This window comes from Bombina bombina, chromosome 5, assembly GCF_027579735.1.
Source record: "Bombina bombina isolate aBomBom1 chromosome 5, aBomBom1.pri, whole genome shotgun sequence".
In the NCBI taxonomy this organism is placed as follows: Eukaryota; Metazoa; Chordata; class Amphibia; order Anura; family Bombinatoridae; genus Bombina; species Bombina bombina.
In genome coordinates, this window is record NC_069503.1 from 3,945,891 (window position 1) to 3,965,054 (window position 19,164).

The window sequence follows — 19,164 nt, forward strand, 5'->3', positions numbered from 1 at the left end:
ATACATACTATAACAACTGACTGACTATAACACACACAGTATCAGTTACACAGGACAGATACATACTATAACAACTAACTGACTATAACACACACAGTATCAGTAACACAGGACAGATACATACTATAACAACTAACTGACTATAACACACACAGTATCAGTTACACAGGACAGATACATACTATAACAACTGACTGACTATAACACAGACAGTATCAGTAACACAGGACAGATACACACTATAACAACTAACTGACTATAACACACACAGTATCAGTAACACAGGACAGATACATACTATAACAACTAACTGACTATAACACACACAGTATCAGTAACACTGTCTGTGTTATAGTCAGTCAGTTGTTATAGTATGTATCTGTCCTGTATCAGTTACACAGGACAGATACATACTATACCAACTAACTGACTATAACACACACACAGTATCAGTAACACAGGACAGATACACACTATACCAACTAACTGACTATAACACACACAGTATCAGTAACACAGGACAGATACACACTATAACAACTGACTGACTATAACACACACAGTATCAGTAACACAGGACAGATACACACTATAACAACTGTCTGACTATAACACACACAGTATCAGTAACACAGGACAGATACACACTATACCAACTAACTGACTATAACACACACAGTATCAGTAACACAGGACAGATACACACAGTATCAGTAACACAGGACAGATACACACTATAACAACTGACTGACTATAACACACACAGTATCAGTAACACAGGACAGATACATACTATAACAACTAACTGACTATAACACACACAGTATCAGTAACAGGACAGATACACACTATAACAACTGACTGACTATAACACACACAGTATCAGTAACACAGGACAGATACATACTATAACAACTGTCTGACTATAACACACACAGTATCAGTAACACAGGACAGATACACACTATACCAACTAACTGACTATAACACACACAGTATCAGTAACACAGGACAGATACACACTATAACAACTGACTGACTAGAACACACACACAGTATCAGTAACACAGGACAGATACACACTATAACAACTGACTGACTATAACACACACAGTATCAGTAACACAGGACAGATACAAACTATAACAACTGACTGACTATAACACACACAGTATCAGTAACACAGGACAGATACACACTATAACAACTGACTGACTATAACACACACAGTATCAGTAACACAGGACAGATACACACTATACCAACTGACTGACTATAACACACACAGTATCAGTAACACAGGACAGATACACACTATAACAACTAACTGACTAACACACACAGTAACAGGACAGATACACACTATAACAACTAACTGACTAGAACACACACACAGTATCAGTAACACAGGACAGATACACACTATAACAACTGACTGACTATAACACACACAGTAACAGGTCAGATACACACTATAATAACTGACTATAACACACACAGTATCAGTAACACAGGACAGATACACACTATAATAACTGACTGACTATAACACACACAGTATCCGTAACAGGACAGATACACACTATAACAACTAACTGACTATAACACACACAGTATCAGTAACAGGACAGATACACACTATAACAACTGACTGACTATAACACACACAGTATCAGTAACACAGGACAGATACACACTATAACAACTGACTGACTATACAGGACAGATACACACTATAACAACTAACTGACTATAACACACACAGTATCAGTAACAGGACAGATACACACTATAACAACTAACTGACTATAACACAGACAGTATCAGTTACACAGGACAGATACATACTATAACAACTGACTGACTATAACACACACAGTATCAGTTACACAGGACAGATACATACTATAACAACTGACTGACTATAACACAGACAGTATCAGTAACACAGGACAGATACACACTATAACAACTAACTGACTATAACACACACAGTATCAGTAACACAGGACAGATACATACTATAACAACTAACTGACTATAACACACACAGTATCAGTAACACTGTCTGTGTTATAGTCAGTCAGTTGTTATAGTATGTATCTGTCCTGTATCAGTTACACAGGACAGATACATACTATACCAACTAACTGACTATAACACACACACAGTATCAGTAACACAGGACAGATACACACTATACCAACTAACTGACTATAACACACACAGTATCAGTAACACAGGACAGATACACACTATAACAACTGACTGACTATAACACACACAGTATCAGTAACACAGGACAGATACACACTATAACAACTGTCTGACTATAACACACACAGTATCAGTAACACAGGACAGATACACACTATACCAACTAACTGACTATAACACACACAGTATCAGTAACACAGGACAGATACACACAGTATCAGTAACACAGGACAGATACACACTATAACAACTGACTGACTATAACACACACAGTATCAGTAACACAGGACAGATACACACTATACCAACTGACTGACTATAACACACACAGTATCAGTAACACAGGACAGATACACACTATAACAACTAACTGACTAACACACACAGTAACAGGACAGATACACACTATAACAACTGACTGACTATAACGCACACAGTATCAGTAACACAGGACAGATACAAACTATAACAACTGACTGACTATAACACACACAGTATCAGTAACACAGGACAGATGCACACTATAACAACTAACTGACTAACACACACAGTAACAGGACAGATACACACTATAACAACTAACTGACTATAACACACAGTATCAGTAACACAGGGCAGATACACACTATAACAACTAACTGACTATAACACACACAGTATCAGTAACACAGGACAGATACACACTATAACAACTAACTGACTAGAACACACACACAGTATCAATAACACAGGACAGATACACACTATAACAACTAACTGACTATAACACACACAGTATCAGTAACAGGACAGATACACACTATAATAACTGACTATAACACACAGTATCAGTAACACAGGACAGATACACACTTTAACAACTAACTGACTATAACACACACACTATCAGTAGCAGGACAGATACACACTATAACAACTAACTGACTATAACACACACAGTATCAGTAACACAGGACAGATACACACTATAACAACTGACTGACTATAACACACACAGTATCAGTTACACAGGACAGATACATACTATAACAACTAACTGACTATAACACACACAGTATCAGTAACACAGGACAGATACATACTATAACAACTGACTATAACACACACAGTAACAGGTCAGATACACACTATAATAACTGACTATAACACACACAGTAACAGGACAGATACACACTATAATAACTGACTATAACACACACAGTATCAGTAACACAGGACAGATACACACTATAACAACTAACTGACTATAACACACACACACACACAGTATCAGTAACACAGGACAGATACACACTATAACAACTAACTGACTATAACACACAGTAACAGGACAGATACACACTATAATAACTGACTATAATAACTGACTATAACACACAGTATCAGTAACACAGGACAGATACACACTATAACAACTAGCTATAACACACACCGTATCAGTAACACAGGACAGATACACACTATAACAACTAACTGACTATAACACACACACAGTATCAGTAACAGGACAGATACACACTATAACAACTAGCTATAACACACACAGTATCAGTAACACAGGACAGATACACACTATAACAACTGACTGACTAAAACACACATAGTATGTATCTGTCCTGTGTTACTGATACTGTGTGTGTTATAGTCAGTTGGTATAGTGTGGATCTGTCCTGTGCTACTGATACTGTGTGTGTTATAGTCAGTTAGTTGTTATAGTATGTATCTGTCCTGTGCTACTGATACTGTGTGTGTTATAGTCAGTTAGTTGTTATAGTATGTATCTGTCCTTTGTTACTGATACTGTGGTTGTTATAGTATGTATCTGTCCTGTGTTACTGATACTGTAACAACTGACTGACTATAACACACACAGTATCAGTAACACAGGACAGATATACACTATAACAACTAACTGACTAGAACACACACACAGTATCAGTAACACAGGACAGATACACAATATAACAACTGACTGACTAGAACACACACACAGTATCAGTAACACAGGGTAGATACACACTATAACAACTAACTGACTAACACACACAGTAACAGGACAGATACACACTATAACAACTAACTGACTAGAACACACACACAGTATCAGTAACACAGGACAGATACACACTATAACAACTAACTGACTATAACACACACAGTATCAGTAACACAGGACAGATACACAATATAACAACTGACTGACTAGAACACACACACAGTATCAGTAACACAGGACAGATACACACTATAACAACTAACTGACTAACACACACAGTAACAGGACAGATACACACTATAACAACTAACTGACTAGAACACACACACAGTATCAGTAACACAGGACAGATACACACTATAACAACTGACTGACTATAACACACACAGTAACAGGTCAGATACACACTATAATAACTGACTATAACACACACAGTATCAGTAACACAGGACAGATACACACTATAATAACTGACTGACTATAACACACACAGTATCCGTAACAGGACAGATACACACTATAACAACTAACTGACTATAACACACACAGTATCAGTAACACAGGACAGATACACACTATAATAACTGACTATAACACACACAGTAACAGGTCAGATACACACTATAATAACTGACTATAACACACACAGTATCAGTAACAGGACAGATACACACTATAACAACTAACTATAACACACACAGTATCAGTAACACAGGACAGATACACACTATAACAACTAACTGACTATAACACAGACAGTATCAGTAACACAGGACAGATACACACTATAACAACTAACTGACTATAACACACACACACAGTATCAGTAACACAGGACAGATACACACTATAACAACTAACTGACTATAACACACACAGTATCAGTAACACAGGACAGATACACACTATACCAACTAACTGACTATAACTCACACAGTATCAGTAACACAGGACAGATACACACTATAACAACTGACTGACTATAACACACACAGTATCAGTAACACAGGACAGATACACACTATAACACACACAGTATCAGTAACACATGACAGATACATACTATAACAACTAACTGACTAACACACACAGTATCAGTAACACAGGACAGATACACACTATAACAACTAACTGACTATAACACAGACAGTATCAGTAACACAGGACAGATACACACTATAACAACTAACTGACTAACACACAGTAACAGGACAGATACACACTATAACAACTAACTGACTATAACACACACACACAGTATCAGTAACAGGACAGATACAAACTATAACAACTAACTGACTATAACACACACAGTATCAGTAACACAGGACAGATACACACTATAACAACTAACTGACTATAACACACACAGTATCAGTAACACAGGACAGATACACACTATAACAACTAACTGACTATAACACACACAGTATCAGTAACACAGGACAGATACACACTATAACAACTAACTGACTATAACACACACAGTATCAGTAACACAGGACAGATACACACTAACACACACAGTATCAGTAACACATGACAGATACATACTATAACAACTAACTGTCTAACACACACAGTAACAGGACAGATACACACTATAACAACTAACTGACTATAACACACACACAGTATCAGTAACACAGGACAGATACACACTATAACAACTAACTGACTATAACACACACAGTATCAGTAACACAGGACAGATACACACTATAACAACTAACTGACTATAACACACACAGTATCAGTAACACAGGACAGATACACACTATAACAACTCACTATAACACACACAGTATCAGTAACACATGACAGATACATACTATAACAACTAACACACACAGTAACAGGACAGATACACACTATAACACACAGTATCAGTAACACATGACAGATACACACTATAACAACTAACTGACTATAACACACACAGTATCAGTAACAGGACAGATACACACTATAACAACTAACTATAACACACACAGTATCAGTAACACAGGACAGATACACACTATAACAACTAACTGACTATAACACAGACAGTATCAGTAACACAGGACAGATACACACTATAACAACTAACTGACTATAACACAGACAGTATCAGTAACACAGGGCAGATACACACTATACCAACTGACTGACTATAACACACACAGTATCAGTAACACAGGACAGATACATACTATAACAACTAACTGACTATAACACAGACAGTATCAGTTACACAGGACAGATACACACTATAACAACTAACTGACTATAACACACACAGTATCAGTAACACAGGGCAGATACACACTATACCAACTGACTATAACACACACAGTAACAGGACAGATACACACAATAACAACTAACTGACTATAACACACACAGTATCAGTAACACAGGACAGATACACACTGTAACAACTAACTGACTATAACACACACAGTATCAGTAACACAGGACAGATACACACTGTAACAACTAACTGATTATAACACATATAGTTTGAGTAAAGGATTATTATTAGAGGTATAGTTAGGGTTAGGGATTATTATTATTAGAGGTAGGGTTAGGGATTATTATTAGAAGTATATTTAGGTCTAGTAATTATTATTAGAGGTATAGTTAGGGGTTATTATTAGAGGTATATTTAGGGCTAGTGATTATTATTAGAGCTAGGGTTAGGGATTATTATTATTAGAGGTATAGTTAGGGATTATTATTAGAGGTAGAGTTAGGGATTATTATTAGAGGTATAGTTGGACACACAGGACAAATACACACTATAACCACTGAGTATAAAACACAGTATCTGTAACACAGGACAGATACATACTATAACAACTAACTGACTATAACACACACAGTATCAGTTACACAGGGCAGATACACACTATAACAACTGACTGACTATAACACACACAGTATCAGTTACACAGGACAGACACACACTATACCAACTAACTGACTATAACACACACAGTATCAGTTACACAGGACAGATACACACTATAACAACTAACTGACTATAACACACACAGTATCAGTAACACAGGACAGATACACACTATAACAACTGACTATAACACACACAGTATTAGTAACACAGGACAGATACACACTATAACAACTAACTGACTATAACATACACAGTATCAGTAACACAGGACAGATACACACTATAACAACTAACTGACTATAACACACACAGTATCAGTAACACAGGACAGATACACACACTAATACTGTGTGTGTTATAGTCAGTTGTTATAGTGTGTATCTGTCCTGTGTTACTGATACTGTGTGTGTTATAGTCAGTTAGTTGTTATAGTGTGTATCTGTCCTGTGTTACTAATACTGTGTGTGTTATAGTCAGTTGTTATAAACACAGGACAGATACACACTATAACAATTAACTGACTATAACACACACAGTATCAGTAACACAGGACAGATACACACTATACCAACTGACTGTAACACACACAGTATCAGTAACAAAGGACAGATACACACTATAACAACTAACTGACTATAACACACACACACACAGTATCAGTAACACAGAACAGATACACACTATAACACACACAGTATCAGTAACACAGGACAGATACACACTATAACACACACAGTATCAGTAACACAGGACAGATACACACTATAACAACTGACTATAACACACACACAGTATCAGTAACACAGGACAGATACACACTATAGCAACTAACTGACTATAACACACAGTATCAGTAACACGGGACAGATACACACTATAACACACACAGTATCAGTAACACAGGACAGATACATACTATAACAACTAACTGACTATAACACACAGTATCAGTTACACAGGACAGATACATACTATAACAACTAACTGACTATAACACACAAAGTATCAGTAACACAGGACAGATACACACTATAACAACTAACTGACTATAACACACACAGTATCAGTAACACAGGACAGATACACACTGTAACAACTAACTGACTATAACACACACACAGCATCAGTAACACAGGACAGATACACACTGTAACAACTAACTGACTATAACACACACAGTATCAGTAACACAGGACAGATACACACTGTAACAACTAACTGACTATAACACACACACAGCATCAGTAACACAGGACAGATACACACTGTAACAACTAACTGACTATAACACACACAGTATCAGTAACACAGGAGAGATACACACTATAACAACTAACTATAACACACATAGTTTGAGTAAAGCATTATTATTATTAAAAGTATAGTTAGGGTTTAGGATTATTATAAGAGGTATAGTTAGGGTTAGGGATTATTATTATTAGAGGTAGGGTTAGGGATTATTATTAGAAGTATATTTAGGTCTAGTAATTATTATTAGAGGTATAGTTAGGGGTTATTATTAGAGGTATATTTAGGGCTAGTGATTATTATTAGAGCTAGGGTTAGGGATTATTATTATTAGAGGTAGAGTTAGGGATTATTATTAGAGGTATAGTTGGACACACAGGACAAATACACACTATAACCACTGAGTATAAAACACAGTATCAGTAACACAGGACAGATACACACTATAGCAACTAACTGACTATAACACAGACAGTATCAGTTACACAGGACAGATACATACTATAACAACTAACTGACTATAACACACACAGTATCAGTTACACAGGACAGATACACACTATAACAACTGACTGACTATAACACACACAGTATCAGTTACACAGGACAGACACACGCTATACCAACTAACTGACTATAACACACACAGTAACAGGACAGATACACACTATAACAACTAACTGACTATAACACACACAGTATCAGTAACACAGGACAGATACACACTATAACAACTGACTATAACACACACAGTATTAGTAACACAGGACAGATACACACTATAACAACTAACTGACTATAACACACAGTATCAGTAACACAGGACAGATACACACTATAACAACTAACTGACTATAACACACACAGTATCAGTAACAAAGGACAGATACACACTATAACAACTAACTGACTATAACACACACACACAGTATCAGTAACACAGAACAGATAAACACTATAGCAACTAACTGACTATAACTCACAGTATCAGTTACACAGGACAGATACATACTATAACAACTAACTGACTATAACATACACAGTATCAGTAACACAGGACAGATACACACTATAACACACACAGTATCAGTAACACAGGACAGATACACACTGTAACAACTAACTGACTATAACACACACAGTATCAGTAACACAGGACAGATACACACTGTAACAACTAACTGATTATAACACATATAGTTTGAGTAAAGGATTATTATTAGAGGTATAGTTAGGGTTAGGGATTATTATTATTAGAGGTAGGGTTAGGGATTATTATTAGAAGTATATTTAGGTCTAGTAATTATTATTAGAGGTATAGTTAGGGGTTATTATTAGAGGTATATTTAGGGCTAGTGATTATTATTAGAGCTAGGGTTAGGGATTATTATTATTAGAGGTATAGTTAGGGATTATTATTAGAGGTAGAGTTAGGGATTATTATTAGAGGTATAGTTGGACACACAGGACAAATACACACTATAACCACTGAGTATAAAACACAGTATCTGTAACACAGGACAGATACATACTATAACAACTAACTGACTATAACACACACAGTATCAGTTACACAGGACAGATACACACTATAACAACTGACTGACTATAACACACACAGTATCAGTTACACAGGACAGACACACACTATACCAACTAACTGACTATAACACACACAGTATCAGTTACACAGGACAGATACACACTATAACAACTAACTGACTATAACACACACAGTATCAGTAACACAGGACAGATACACACTATAACAACTGACTATAACACACACAGTATTAGTAACACAGGACAGATACACACTATAACAACTAACTGACTATAACATACACAGTATCAGTAACACAGGACAGATACACACTATAACAACTAACTGACTATAACACACACAGTATCAGTAACACAGGACAGATACACACTATAACAACTGACTATAACACACACAGTATTAGTAACACAGGACAGATACACACTATAACAACTAACTGACTATAACACACACAGTATCAGTAACACAGGACAGATACACACTATACCAACTGACTGTAACACACACAGTATCAGTAACAAAGGACAGATACACACTATAACAACTAACTGACTATAACACACACACACACAGTATCAGTAACACAGAACAGATAAACACTATAGCAACTAACTGACTATAACTCACAGTATCAGTAACACAGGACAGATACACACTATAACACACACAGTATCAGTAACACAGGACAGATACACACTATAACAACTGACTATAACACACACACAGTATCAGTAACACAGGACAGATACACACTATAGCAACTAACTGACTATAACACACAGTATCAGTAACACGGGACAGATACACACTATAACACACACAGTATCAGTAACACAGGACAGATACATACTATAACAACTAACTGACTATAACACACAGTATCAGTTACACAGGACAGATACATACTATAACAACTAACTGACTATAACACACAAAGTATCAGTAACACAGGACAGATACACACTATAACAACTAACTGACTATAACACACACAGTATCAGTAACACAGGACAGATACACACTGTAACAACTAACTGACTATAACACACACACAGCATCAGTAACACAGGACAGATACACACTGTAACAACTAACTGACTATAACACACACAGTATCAGTAACACAGGACAGATACACACTGTAACAACTAACTGACTATAACACACACACAGCATCAGTAACACAGGACAGATACACACTGTAACAACTAACTGACTATAACACACACAGTATCAGTAACACAGGAGAGATACACACTATAACAACTAACTATAACACACATAGTTTGAGTAAAGCATTATTATTATTAAAAGTATAGTTAGGGTTTAGGATTATTATAAGAGGTATAGTTAGGGTTAGGGATTATTATTATTAGAGGTAGGGTTAGGGATTATTATTAGAAGTATATTTAGGTCTAGTAATTATTATTAGAGGTATAGTTAGGGGTTATTATTAGAGGTATATTTAGGGCTAGTGATTATTATTAGAGCTAGGGTTAGGGATTATTATTATTAGAGGTAGAGTTAGGGATTATTATTAGAGGTATAGTTGGACACACAGGACAAATACACACTATAACCACTGAGTATAAAACACAGTATCAGTAACACAGGACAGATACACACTATAGCAACTAACTGACTATAACACAGACAGTATCAGTTACACAGGACAGATACATACTATAACAACTAACTGACTATAACACACACAGTATCAGTTACACAGGACAGATACACACTATAACAACTGACTGACTATAACACACACAGTATCAGTTACACAGGACAGACACACGCTATACCAACTGACTATAACACACACAGTAACAGGACAGATACACACTATAACAACTAACTGACTATAACACACACAGTATCAGTAACACAGGACAGATACACACTATAACAACTGACTATAACACACACAGTATTAGTAACACAGGACAGATACACACTATAACAACTAACTGACTATAACACACAGTATCAGTAACACAGGACAGATACACACTATAACAACTAACTGACTATAACACACACAGTATCAGTAACAAAGGACAGATACACACTATAACAACTAACTGACTATAACACACACACACAGTATCAGTAACACAGAACAGATAAACACTATAGCAACTAACTGACTATAACTCACAGTATCAGTTACACAGGACAGATACATACTATAACAACTAACTGACTATAACATACACAGTATCAGTAACACAGGACAGATACACACTATAACACACACAGTATCAGTAACACAGGACAGATACACACTATAACAACTGACTATAACACACACACAGTATCAGTAACACAGGACAGATACACACTATAGCAACTAACTGACTATAACTCACAGTATCAGTAACACGGGACAGATACACACTATAACACACACAGTATCAGTAACACAGGACAGATACATACTATAACAACTAACTGACTATAACACACAGTATCAGTTACACAGGACAGATACATACTATAACAACTCACTATAACACACAAAGTATCAGTAACACAGGACAGATACACACTATAACAACTCACTATAACACACACAGTATCAGTAACACAGGACAGATACATACTATAACAACTGACTGACTATAACACACACAGTATCAGTAACATAGGACTGATACATACTATAACAACTAACTGACTATAACACACACAGTATCAGTTACACAGGACAGATACACACTATAACAACTGAATGACTATAACACACACAGTAACAGGACAGATACACACTATAACAACTAACTGACTATAACACACACAGTAACAGGACAGATACACACTATAACAACTAACTGACTATAACACACACAGTAACAGGACAGATACACACTATAACAACTAACTGACTATAACACACACAGTATCAGTTACACAGGACAGATACACACTATAACAACTGACTGACTATAACACACACACAGTATCAGTAACACAGGACAGATACATACTATAACAACTAACTGACTATAACACAGACAGTATCAGTAACACAGGACAGATACATACTATAACAACTAACTGACTATAACACACACAGTATCAGTAACACAGGACAGATACACACTGTAACAACTAACTGACTATAACACATATAGTTTGAGTAAAGGATTATTATTAGATGTATAGTTAGGGATTATTATTATTAGAGGTAGGGTTAGGGATTATTATTAGAAGTATATTTAGGTCTATTAATTATTATTAGAGGTATAGTTAGGGGTTATTATTAGAGGTATATTTAGGGCTAGTGATTATTATTAGAGCTAGGGTTAGGGATTATTATTATTAGAGGTATAGTTAGGGATTATTATTAGAGGTATAGTTAGGGATTATTATTAGAGGTAGAGTTAGGGATTATTATTAGAGGTAGGGATTATTATTAGAGGTAGGGATTATTATTAGAGGTATAGTTGGACACACAGGACAAATACACACTATAACCACTGAGTATAAAACACAGTATCCGTAACACAGGACAGATACATACTATAGCAACTAACTGACTATAACACAGACAGTATCAGTTACACAGGACAGATACATACTATACCAACTAACTGACTATAACACACACACACAGTATCAGTAACACAGGACAGATACACACTATAACAACTAACTGAGTATAACAGAGACAGTATCAGTTACACAGGACAGATACACACTATAACAACTGACTGACTATAACACACACAGTATCAGTAACACAGGACAGATACACACAGTATCAGTAACACAGGACAGATACACACTATAACAACTAACTGACTGTAACACACACAGTATTAGTTACACAGGACAGATACACACTATAACAACTAACTGACTATAACACACATAGTATGAGTAACACAGGACAGATACACACTATAACAACTAACTGACTATAACACACACACAGTATCAGTAACACAGGACAGATACACACTATAACAACTAACTGACTATAACTCACACAGTATCAGTAACACAGGACAGATACACACTATAACAACTAACTGATTATAACACACACAGTATCAGTAACACAGGACAGATACACACTATAACAACTAACTGACTATAACACACACAGTATCAGTTACACAGGACAGATACATACTATAACAACTAACTGACTATAACACAGACAGTATCAGTAACACAGGACAGATACACACTATAACAACTGACTGACTATAACACACACACAGTATCAGTTACACAGGACAGATACACACTATAACAACTAACTGACTATAACACACACACAGTATCAGTAACACAGGACAGATACACACTGTAACAACTAACTGACTATAACACATATAGTTTGAGTAAAGGATTATTATTAGAGGTATAGTTAGGGTTAGGGATTATTATTATTAGAGGTAGGGTTAGGGATTATTATTAGAAGTATATTTAGGTCTAGTAATTATTATTAGAGGTATAGTTAGGGGTTGTTATTATTAGAGGTATATTTAGGGCTAGTGATTATTATTAGAGCTAGGGTTAGGGATTATTATTATTAGAGGTAGAGTTAGGGATTATTATTAGAGGTAGAGTTAGGGATTATTATTAGAGGTATAGTTGGACACACAGGACAAATACACACTATAACCACTGAGTATAAAACACAGTATCCGTAACACAGGACAGATACACACTATAGCAACTAACTGACTATAACTCACAGTATCAGTAATACGGGACAGATACACACTATAACAACTAACTGACTATAACATACACAGTATCAGTAACACAGGACAGATACACACTATAACAACTGACTGACTATAACACACACAGTATCAGTAACACAGGACAGATACACACTATAACAACTAACTGACTATAACACACTGTATCAGTAACACAGGACAGATACACACTATAACAACTAACTGACTAGAACACACACAGTATCAGTAACAGGACAGATACATACTATAACACACACTGTATCAGTAACACAGGACAGATACACACTATAACAACTAACTGACTATAACACACACAGTATCAGTAACACAGGACAGATACACAATATAACAACTAACTGACTAGAACACACACAGTATCAGTAACAGGACAGATACACACTATAACAATTAACACTATAACATGTATCTGTCCTGTGTTACTGATACTCACTATAACAACTAACTGACTATAACACACACAAACAGTATCAGTAACACAGGACAGATACATACTATAACAATTAACTGACTGTAACATACACAGTATCAGTAAAACAGGACAGATACACACTATAACAACTGACTATATCACACACAGTATCAGTAACACAGGACAGATACACACTATAACAACTAACTGACTATAACACAGACAGTATCAGTAACACAGGACAGATTCATACTAGAACAACTAACTATAACACAGTATCAGTAACATAGGACAGATACACACTATAACAACTAACTATAACACACACAGTATCAGTAACATAGGACAGATACACACTGTAACAACTAACTGACTATAACACACACAGGACAGATACACACTATAACAACTAACTAACTATATCACACACAGTATCAGTTACATAGGACAGATACACACTATAACAACTAACTATAACACACACAGTATCAGTAACACAGGACAGATACACACTATAACAACTAACTGACTATAACACACACAGTATCAGTAACACAGGACAGATACACACTATAACAACTGACTATATCACACACAGTATCAGTAACACAGGACAGATACACACTATAACAACTATCTGACTATAACACACAGTATCAGTAACACAGGACAGATACACACTATAACAACTAACTGACTATAACACACAGTATCAGTAACACAGGACAGATACACACTATAACAACTAACTGACTATAACACACACAGTATCAGTAACACAGGACAGATACACACTATAACAACTGACTATATCACACACAGTATCAGTTACACAGGACAGATACACACTATAACAACTGACTGACTATAACACACACAGTATCAGTAACACAGGACAGATACACACTATAACAACTAACTGACTATAACACACAGTATCAGTTACACAGGACAGATACACACTATAACAACTGACTATATCACACACAGTATCAGTAACACAGGACAGATACACACTATAACAACTGACTATATCACACACAGTATCAGTAACACAGGACAGATACACACTATAACAACTATCTGACTATAACACACAGTATCAGTTACACAGGACAGATACACACTATAACAACTGACTGACTATAACACACACAGTATCAGTAACACAGGACAGATACACACTATAACAACTAACTGACTATAACACACAGTATCAGTTACACAGGACAGATACACACTATAACAACTGACTATATCACACACAGTATCAGTAACACAGGACAGATACACACTATAACAACTATCTGACTATAACACACAGTATCAGTTACACAGGACAGATACACACTATAACAACTGACTATATCACACACAGTATCAGTAACACAGGACAGATACACACTATAACAACTGACTATAACACACAGTATCAGTAACACAGGACAAATACACACTATAACAACTAACTGACTATAACACACAGTATCAGTAACACAGGACAGATACACACTATAACAACTAACTGACTAGAACACACACAGTATCAGTAACAGGACAGATACACACTATAACAACTCACTATAACACACACAGTATCAGTAACAAAGGACAGATACACACTATAACAACTAACTGACTAACACACACAGTAACAGGACAGATACACACTATAACAACTGACTATAACACACAGTATCAGTAACACAGGACAGATACACACTATAACAACTAACTGACTATAACACACAGTATCAGTAACACAGGACAGATACACACTATAACAACTAACTGACTATAACACACACAGTATCAGTAACACAGGAAAGATACACACTATAACAACTAACTGACTATAACACACATAGTATGAGTAAAGGATTATTATTAGAGGTATAGTTAGGGTTAGGGATTATTATTAGAGGTAGGGATTATTTTTAGAGGTATAGTTAGACACACAGGACAAATGCACACTATAACCACTGAGTATAAAACACAGTATCCATAGCACAGGACAAATACACACTATAGCAACTAACTGACTATAACACACACAGTATCAGTAACACAGGACAGATATACACTATAACAACTAACTGACTATAACACACACAGTATCAGTAACAGGACAGATACACACTATAACAACTAACTAACTATAACACACACAGTATCAGTAACAGGACAGATACACACTATAACAACTAACTAACTATAACACACACAGTATCAGTAACAAAGGACAGATACACACTATAACAACTAACTGACTAGAATACACACACAGTATCAGTAACACAGGACAGATACACAATATAACAACTAAGTGACTAGAACACACACACAGTATCAGTAACACAGGACAGATACACACTATAACAACTGACTGACTATAACACACACAGTATCAGTAACACAGGACAGATACACACTATAACAACTAACTGACTAGAATACACACACAGTATCAGTAACACAGGACAGATACACAATATAACAACTAAGTGACTAGAACACACACACAGTATCAGTAACAGGACAGATACACACTATAGCAACTGACTGACTATAACACACACAGTATCAGTAACACAGGACAGATACACACTATAACAACTAACTATAACACACATAGTTTGAGTAAAGCATTATTATTATTAAAAGTATAGTTAGGGTTTAGGATTATTATTAGAGGTATAGTTAGGGTTAAGTATTATAATTAGAGGTATAGTTAGGGTTAAGTATTATAATTAGAGGTATAGTTAGGGTTAGGGATTATTATTAGAGGTATAGTTAGGGTTAGGGATTATTATTATTAGAGGTATAGTTAGGATTAGGGATTATTATTAGAGGTATAGTTAGGATTAGGGATTATTATTAGAGGTATAGTTAGGGTTAGGGATTATTATTATTAGAGGTATAGTTAGGATTAGGGATTATTATTAGAGGTATATTTAGGGTTAGGGATTATTATAAGAGGTGTAGTTAGGGTTATGATTATTATTAGAGGTATAGTTATGGATTCTTATTAGAGGTATAGTTAGGGATTATTATTAGAGGTATAATTAGAGTTAGCGATTATTATTATAGGTATAGTTAGGGTTAGGGATTATTATTAGAGGTATAGTTAGAGTTAGGAATTATTATTAGAGGTATAGTTAGAGTTAGGGATTATTTTTAGAGGTATAGTTAAAGTATCAGTTACACAGGACAGATACACACTATACCAACTAACTGACTATAACACACACAGTATCAGTTACACAGGACAGATACATACTATAACAACTAACTGACTATAACACACACAGTATCAGTAACACAGGACAGATACACACTATAACAACTGACTGACTATAACACACACAGTATCAGTAACACAGGACTGATACATACTATAACAACTGACTGACTATAACACACACAGTATCAGTAACACAGGACAGATACACACTATAACAACTAACTGACTATAACACGCACACAGTATCAGTAACACAGGACAGATACACACTGTAACAACTAACTGACTATAACACATCGTTTGAGTAAAGGATTATTATTAGAGGTATAGTTAGGGTTAGGGATTATTATTATTAGAGGTAGGGTTAGGGATTATTATTAGAAGTATATTTAGGTCTAGTAATTATTATTAGAGGTATAGTTAGGGGTTATTATTAGAGGTATATTTAGGGCTAGTGATTATTATTAGAGCTAGGGTTAGGGATTATTATTATTAGAGGTATAGTTAGGGATTATTATTAGAGGTAGAGTTAGGGATTATTATTAGAGGTAGGGATTATTTTTAGAGGTATAGTTGGACACACAGGACAAATACACACTATAACCACTGAGTATAAAACACAGTATCCGTAACACAGGACAGATACACACTATAACAACTAACTGACTATAACTCACAGTATCAGTAATACGGGACAGATACACACTATAACAACTAACTGACTATAACACAGACAGTATCAGTTACACAGGACAGATACATACTATAACAACTAACTGACTATAACACACACAGTATCAGTAACACAGGGCAGATACACACTATAACAACTAACTGACTAT